The sequence below is a fragment of the Cibotium barometz genome, chromosome 33, assembly GCF_041138505.1.
Source record: "Cibotium barometz isolate CiBa-2024 chromosome 33, ASM4113850v1, whole genome shotgun sequence".
Lineage (NCBI taxonomy): Eukaryota > Viridiplantae > Streptophyta > Polypodiopsida > Cyatheales > Cibotiaceae > Cibotium > Cibotium barometz.
Window position 1 is genome coordinate 44264502 of NC_141078.1, and position 8539 is coordinate 44273040.

At 36.6% G+C, this 8539-nt stretch overlaps 1 long non-coding RNA gene across 1 annotated transcript; it reads left to right on the forward strand.

Annotated features, from left to right (window-relative positions):
- The first annotated feature begins 204 nt into the window (after positions 1 to 204).
- LOC147619619 (uncharacterized) lies at positions 205 to 3772 on the forward strand. Its single transcript, XR_015261875.1, has 2 exons — positions 205 to 875; positions 3195 to 3772. It is a non-coding gene; the product is annotated as an uncharacterized LOC147619619 (long non-coding RNA).
- The last annotated feature ends 4767 nt before the right edge of the window (positions 3773 to 8539 follow it).

Consider the following 8539-nt stretch of genomic DNA (forward strand, 5'->3'; position numbering starts at 1 on the left):
GGAGCTCACACGAGTTTGAATCGAGTAGTGTCAGAAAAAAACTGTCCTATAGCGTAATTTCATGGGTTATAAAGATTCAAGATTTTTTGAATTTTGATTGAAAAAAACGGTGAACCTACACATTTTTTTTCATTAAAAAAACCTGTTGAATTTGAAGGTCATCCTTTTTTTTTCTTTTTTTCCCCCTCGTGAGGAAATGTTTTTAATTGTGACACACAGGGATTCGAGCGCCACACCGAGGTGCACCCAAGCGCTAACCGCTTCACATTTGGACGGACACCCGGGAACCCTAAAGCGACAAACCCTAACCCTAGGGATTCGCCTTTAAAGTATAGAAGCAGACGCAGGTGAGCTCTCGAGCTAGGGTTTACATGATGCACCAGAGTAACTGATTGCCGTTCGGAGAGATGTTGTTCCTTGCGCGTATGAGTTGGTGCTAACAGAGAAGACCCAGCCTTGCCCTCTCAGACTGCTTCTCTCTCGCCCATGCGAGACGCAGAAGGGCTGGCTGCACACGCAGAAGATCGCTTGAAACCCTTCTTCCTCCTTTTGTTTTTTGGAGCGCATTCATATCTGAGGTGGAGGCTTGGTGTGTGCCCGTCCTGCCTATTCACGGAATGCCACACACAGCCCTCCTACCGTCGCTGTGATTGACGCTTCCCTGCGTTCTCTCGCTTGAACTAGAGGAGGGTACATTTCTCTTTGATCCAGAAACCCTAAGCTTGGTGTGCTGTTGGCCTTGTCTTTCCACATCGAGCTTCATGGCTTATCCCTTTATGCCATGGTTTGCTGCTAGATTATGTTAATTGATTTCCCAAGAGATGCAACGAAGCTGCAAGGATGCCGGGTTGAAGATTAAACCTACAGTCAACCAGGTAACATCTCTGTCTTGTCATTTTTTAAATTCGTAGATCTCCAAGTTGAGTCTCAAAGCCCATGAAGTTGAGACCCATATTCTGCTTGTGTTGAGCTAAGGGCAGCACGAAGTTGCGCCCTTTGAACTTCCAATTAAGTCCTCCAAGGAAGAGCAGACAAGACCCACAAATTGGTAGCTTTGCTGCTGAAAAGTTTAAGTTGTGTGAGTTACTGATCAATTAACTTTTCCTTCATAAATATGGTGATTATAATCCCTTACTACTTAATTAGGAAAGAGCTGGGAAAATTGTTATCACTAATGTAATGCTGTCTTTCTTCTGCATGTCACTTACAATTAAATGACCATAATAGTAAGCACATCAATCACCCTTTGGTAGAAGACTGTTTTTGTGTCCAATATTGAGAATGGCTACGATACTTTTGATTTTGAGCCTAGGATTGTATTACCACTTGGTAGAAGAGCTGCTTTATTGCTGGATATATTTGCCAAAACAAGAGCAAATTGGACCTGCTTTCATTGCTTAGTTTTCAAACATGAAGTCCTTTAGGAGTTAACAAATTATTAAATTATTAATGTTGATGTGCACACCCCAAGCTCATTGCTTGTAAAGGGAGAAAACGTAAGATAGGGGGGGTAAAAAGCATGTCTGCCCTTGGTAAGGGCTAACCAAAACTAGCCACATTCCATTAGTGGATATATTCTCCATGGGAGAAAGGCAAACATCAAAACAAGAGCAAATTGGACCGACCTGCAATGGCAAGTTTGCTACCCAAGAATGCTACCTACTTGCATTGGTAAGTTTGCTACCAAAAAACCTTGCTAGGGAAGTTATTGACTTGGGAAAAAAATTTGCCATGTAAGCAATGCTTCTCCAGGAGAATACTAAGTGGACCTTCTTGCATTGGTAAGTCTGCCACCAAAAAATGTGGAGGTTTATGAAAACTTGCTGGGGAGAGGGTATTAACTTGGGAAAATAATGTGCCATGTATGCAATGCTTCTTGAGGAGAATACTAAGTTTTAAAGCATCATAGCCACATTTGTTGTTGGTTTAGAAATCAATGTCATTTTCAAAGTACCTTACATCAATAAAGATAGGTTGGCCTTGATTGAACAAAATTTGTCATTAAGCTTGGTCACCAAGTGAGAAGCCCATACTAGCAATGAGCAATGTTATAGTAGTAATGAGCAATGTGCTTTGTGAGTAGCATAATTGTGCCATTATTATGGGTGTTTCTTGCTCCAATTTCTCTTGTGTTGAGTTTTGTTGTAAACATTGAATTTTAATCCAGTGACGTGATTTTGGCATAAACAACTTGAGTAGTGATTAGGGCAATGCTTGTTGATGATCAAACAAAATAGATTCATAAGTTTGAGCTCAAGAATCTACTACCATAGGGTTGAAAATTTTATTTGCCCAATGCTCACTATGCTAGATTTGCACTTTTAAATATAAAAATTTGATTGATGATTACGAGCTTCTAGTGTTAACAAATTTTCAATGTGATGTTTGTCAAGGTATTGATAAAAGAACAAATCTTTGAAAGGCGGTAAAATGAATTGTGTCCCTAGTGAGTTAGAGACACCCACGACTAGCCATGTGCCTCTAGTAAATAATTATTTTGCATTGAAAAGTATATAATTACTTTGCATTCAAAGAATTATCAAAATACAAGTGAACCATGCTTTGTCTGTGAGCGCACTTGAAGAAAAGGTTCATCAAAAATATTTTAGTAAGAAAGGGCTTGGCTAAATAATAATTTTTATGGTATGCTTTCCATGAAATATAAGCAACTTACTTTCATTTCATCCATCTTTGACAACAATGTATGGAACCTTGTCGTGCCATAGATGGATGCAATGAATGGAACTTGCTTATACTTCATTGAAAGCATTATATAAAATCATCATTTAGCTACCAAGTCTTTTCTTACTAACACAATGTTATGAAACTACATGTTCCTTGAATTTTTCAAGAGCTTTAATGGATCTTTTTTTCAAGAGATTGCCAACAAAGCATGATTTACTTGTATTTTGATACAAACATCCTTTATTTGGAAAAATAAATAAATTGCTTTTGTTGCATTCATTTTAGGTGATAGAATATTTAATCATTTTGAAATTGAAAATCTACAAGTTTTCGGAGTACAAAAAGATGAAAATTCCATATGAACAAAAGATCATAGCAAAACAGCACAACATGAAATAGGTGAGTGTCTATCTATAATGGGGAGTCAACATATTAACAAAAGCTCTTTTAAGCAAAGCCAATTTTGAAGATCAAGCTTATTGGTACTTAGAGCATGTGTCTATGTGTAGGAAAAACCATCTTTGAGTTGGTAGGTGTGGAAAGTTGCGGCAATGGATGTAGCGGCACTTTGAGGTGGAAGTAGGCAATGAAAGGGAAGTAGACATCAATGACAAGGGTATAGTACTTAAGTGATGGAAAGTTTATTTCAAGTGGTGCAAACTTTGGTTACAAAGGTGTTGTAATACTTGAGGGGAGGTTAGGAGTTGAGAGGGTTGCCATCTTGAATGGTGGTGGTTGTGACAAGGGTGTTGCAATATTTGAGTGATGATGAGAAACAAAGAGAGTTTGTTGAATCGAGTGGTGGAAGTCGTGAAGATGAACAGAGTCAGTTGTTGTCTTGAATGGTGAGTAAACATATGTTGAAGAGCTCTTGTATGTGAGGTGAGATGGTGAGCCAAAAAGGTTGCTATCTCATGGTAAACACTATAAGAAAATGATGATGTGTTGTAGTAGAGCGTAGGTTGTTGACCTAAGGGAATCTTCATTGTTGTATGATATATGTGTCCTTGTTGGTCGGCCAAGTCAGAAGTTGTCGAATGGTAGAAAGACCCAAATAAATGAAATTAAGCTTTATAAATTCAAAAAATTCTTTATGGACAAGATAAAATGGTATCTTCACACAACTTGAGTCTCAAAGCTTGTTGTGCAAATAGACGAGACTCACGTACATTGTCAAGCTATGCCTTTAAGTTTTGAAAGTTATTAGGAAATGCATGAATAATTAACTTCTACATCTAGAAATATGGTGATTATAATTGCTTTCTACTTAATCAAGAAAGACATGGGAAAATTTTATCATTAATGTAATGCTATCATTTTTTGCAAACATGTTGTAAGAGTGTCTATCTAAGGATCTTTGCTGATGATAGGAGATCTTAAGAACGTGGTAAGATGGTGTTGTAATCCTTTGTTGGTTCAAACAACTACACTTTATGGATTTATATGTTGAATAGAAGGAAAGTAGTAGAGAAAATGGTGCATTTCTTCTCTTTTAGGATAAGCAATCTCTATGCATTGTAGATCTTTGATGATAATCTAGGTTGATGGTATTATCAAAGAATAAACACCGAACTAGTTAGGCCGTTCTTGTAAGAATTAACATTGTTAATTCTAAATTTTGTGTTTTTTAATATTTCCTTGTCAAATTTAGGACTTTCAACCATTTTACAAATTATGTCTTGGGTTATGATTAGAGAAATTTTTGGAATCATAATTTTTAGATTTGTTAATTTCTTGATTTAAGAAGATGAGTAGTAAAATTTGTGTTAATTATCTTTAAATTTAAATTAATTAGTACTTTGAAAAATCCTAATTTATTATGCTTCTTGATTTTTTGAGTTTCTTGATATTTTTTGTCTTGCTTTTTTAATATTTTATTGATTCTTGAAATTAGGTTTTACAAAAACTTCATTAACTAGTCTTGGGTGATTTCTTGCATTATCTAAAGGAAAATATATTTTTTTCAAAGATTAATCTTTAAGTCCTTATCTTTTTAAGATAAAATCTTAGATTATCAAGTTTTTGAGTTCTTGAAGGAATAGTGTAAGAAAAGGATTGTGCAAAATCTTGATACAGCTCTAAGAAAGTGTGCAGAATATAGTTTGTTATGCAATTCAAGTATAGAGTTAAAGATTTAAGAGTAGAGTTGATGTACATTCAAGAGAAGAGCTGAAGAACAATGAAGATTATCTCAGGATTAGTGTAGAATTAAAGGTTATAGTGTAGAGTATTGATTTGTTGAAGATTTATATTGTACAATAGAGCATGAATCAAATTTGGATGTAGAATAACAATAGTAAGTGATTTTTTCTCAAAAATCTTTTTAATCTTGTCACTTTCTTGCAAAGAAGTTGGATAACGATTATAAATCTATTGGATTAGTATTGATTTACATAATCTTAATGCACTACAAGCAAAAAGCAAGAAAAAATGTTAAGAAAATACTGTTTACAAGCACACATTATGGATTGCAATATTTTGGTACATTTTTTATCAAGAAAATATATAGCGTGTTGTTTTATTATTACGGATCTAGATAGACATTAATGTTTTGGTGCATAATCTTTATCAAGAAACATGTAGAATATGCAACTTTAGAGCAGGTTTGTGCAAACATTGATGTGTAGAGTGTATTTAATGGAATCTTTGTGCAAGTGCACAATGGTGTAAATATGGTTGACAACCTTGTTGGGAATTGAACCCAACCTACAGGTGTAGGCGTGTGCACCATATACCACAAGGTATCAAATAATTTTAAAAGAAAGCAAAATCACTTGAGGAAGAAAGAAATTGTTAAATAGCAAGTCATGCATCATTGTCTTTAGTTAAAGACTCTGCTAACAATAACCATTTCAACTACTTAATGTAGTAATAAGAGTTGTGTAAGCAAGCAATGTATGAGATCATTGGACTTACCTTAACAATATTTTATGAGATCTTGACAAAACTAGAGTTTGGTTGTTGGCTAAGTGAGGTCTAAGTTGTTGCGGCCTGTGTGAGAGAAGAGGTTGGTATTTAGTCATTTCATTACTTTGTTATTCAAAGACAGATCTATAGAGAAATTAATAGCTTCAAGAAGAGATGACAATTGTTGTTGCAAATAAAAACTTGAGGAAAGACATCATGATGGTGATCAAACCATTGCTCACATGCCAAGGTTGGCATCTCTTTTCTTCTCTATATTATCTTAAGGAAGAGTTTCACAAAGCTTCCACGTGGCAAGAATTTGCAGGTTCGGGAAGGGGAGGAGGAGGTTTGGGTAGAATTTGAATATGAAGTCTCAAAAGACGTGCTAAGCATGGGTTGCCCACTAATAGCATGAAAGCAAACCTTTGTGTAATGTTTACTTGAGACAACACATATCAGCACTTAGCACACTTTTTCGTGTTCAGTCTTTTTTCTCTCATCTTAGCTAATGTAGGGTGGTGGGTTGGAAAACCACCTATCCGCAAAAAGTCTATAGTATATGGCTTAGCGTCTACAAGCTCACTTGGGAAGACACAGGAGATGGCTCAACAACAGTCGTAGGCAGTGCTCACATTCTTGGGTGACTTAATAGTTTAGGCATGTCTACCTATGGTAGTGTCTATAACAACCATCTTTTCGAGCAAAGCATCAGTAACTTTCACCTTTCGGAGCACATCTTGACTGTAGGTCTTCTCAAACAACACAGAAGGCGGCTCAGTAGCATCATTTGTTGGAGCTCTAGCACAGGGCTTCCATCAACAGAGCGTGAGCTAGAGGTGGAGGAAGATGAAGATTGAAGCGCACACATATCATTTAGCTTAAGTCTAGGGTTATTCCATTACTCATTCATACTAGGGTGGTCTTTTACCAATTCACACTAGGCATTATCTTCCTTTCCTTTCACATTTTCCAACCCATTATCTCTTCGCCCACATACTTCACTATTAACCCATTTTATTTTCTTCTTGTTTTCACACCTTCCCTACACTAATCTTGACAAAGATTATTTTTACACGTGGTATCTAATGGGGTGTGTTCACATGTGAGTGTGCTTGGTGATTTTTCACACGTGTGAGGTGACACACGTGTTGATGCATTATTTGGGCTTGTCCACGTGCGAAGTGCATTTTATGCATTGTTAGCCTTGATTCATGCACACTTTAGCATTGCTAGCATTTACTCACACTATTTGTGCTTCCATAGCCTTGATCACACGTGTTATTACATTGTGGGCTTGTGTTACACATTTGGGGAGTTGGTGAGTTTGTTCACACATGTCTCACACTTTGGGCTTTTAGACGTTCGTATTTATTCGAGGTGCAACATTGTATATGTATGCCATGTAGGCGAGTTATGTGCATATCATGATTATCAAATATTTAGTTCAGATAAGCAAGCATCATTATCATGCTATTTTGATGAGAGCACAAGGTTACCTACATGTATACATGCTTACATCTCTTTGTATGGGATCAAACGAGAAGCTATGGTGTCTAATTGGATTTCATTGGCTGATTTGGGATCCTTTGCATATACCAATACTTCTAGGAGGAGTGGTGCACGTGGAAGTATGGTTTGATCTTTATCATTCCGACAAGGATAATGGTGGTGTTCGTGGTGTAGCTATGGATGATGATATGGGTGGTGATCATGATGATCACTCATGGGGAGCATTTATAGAGCCTTATCATAACATGTTTCCTTTTACTACTATCACAGTGATGTTCGCATGGGCCTCGATAGCTTTGGTGACTCACCTATGATATTATCTCATTGGTTCTCATTTACCTAGACAATTCATTCATTGTATTATGATATGGATAATGATGTTGTATTACACACATACACATGCACATTATCATAGTAATACATGGACATGATGCCACTGACATATATGCACATGATGTATGCGGTAGTGATGTGAGTCAGATCATGTGGGCATGATCTCAAGGGCGGAGATGGTAAAGATTATATCGAGCATCAACTCTTCTATGCCTACAAATCATGTAGATACTCTAGTTGATCATGGTGACATTTTAGAGGATAGTGTGCATTTGATTAGTGATGCATCCATTAGCACATTTGGGATTAGTGTATCCATTAGCACACTTGAGGTTAGTGATACTTTGCATATGAGTGGTGATACATCCATTACCACATTTGGGATAAGTGTATCCATTAGCATAGAATTGAGTTCCTAGTGTTAGATGCATCAGGCTATTCTTCTAGGATTTCTATTTATAGAGATATTGTTGATACGACCACTACTTTATAGTATTCTTGGCAGTGTTTGTGTGGATAGAGTTCATGTATTTGAGCAGTCAGGGATAGTGCATGAGAGTAGTGATGATTTTATTAAGGTGAGACATTGTAGAAGAGGTAGGATTGTGCATGTGGATCTAGAGAACTTTGTATTTGATTTATATATTTTCTTAGATCCAGTGATTAGAGAGGTTGACCTATCTTGGGATATAGGTTATACATGGATACCATTGATGGGGACATAGACTATGCTCATGATGATGACTTTAAAGATTGTGATGATGACATGGCTAGTAATTTGTTGGATGATGCCACTTTCATCTCATATGTAGATACACTATTAGTGTTTAGTGATGATGATGCTTATGGTGATCCTATTGATCACGCTTTTGCTTTGGAGGACCACACATGCGAAGGGTTTCACATATGAGGGCATGTTGCATATTTTGGATCGTGTCTATACACACATTGATATATTAATCATGTCTCAGATGATTCTAGCTATGCTCTAGCGGATGACGACATTAGTTCACATGAGTTCCTACATAATACCGACTTTGAGATGTGTTTCTTTGGCTTCCATGATTGTCTACATGACCCTAGTTTCTTTGGATCCGAGAAATTC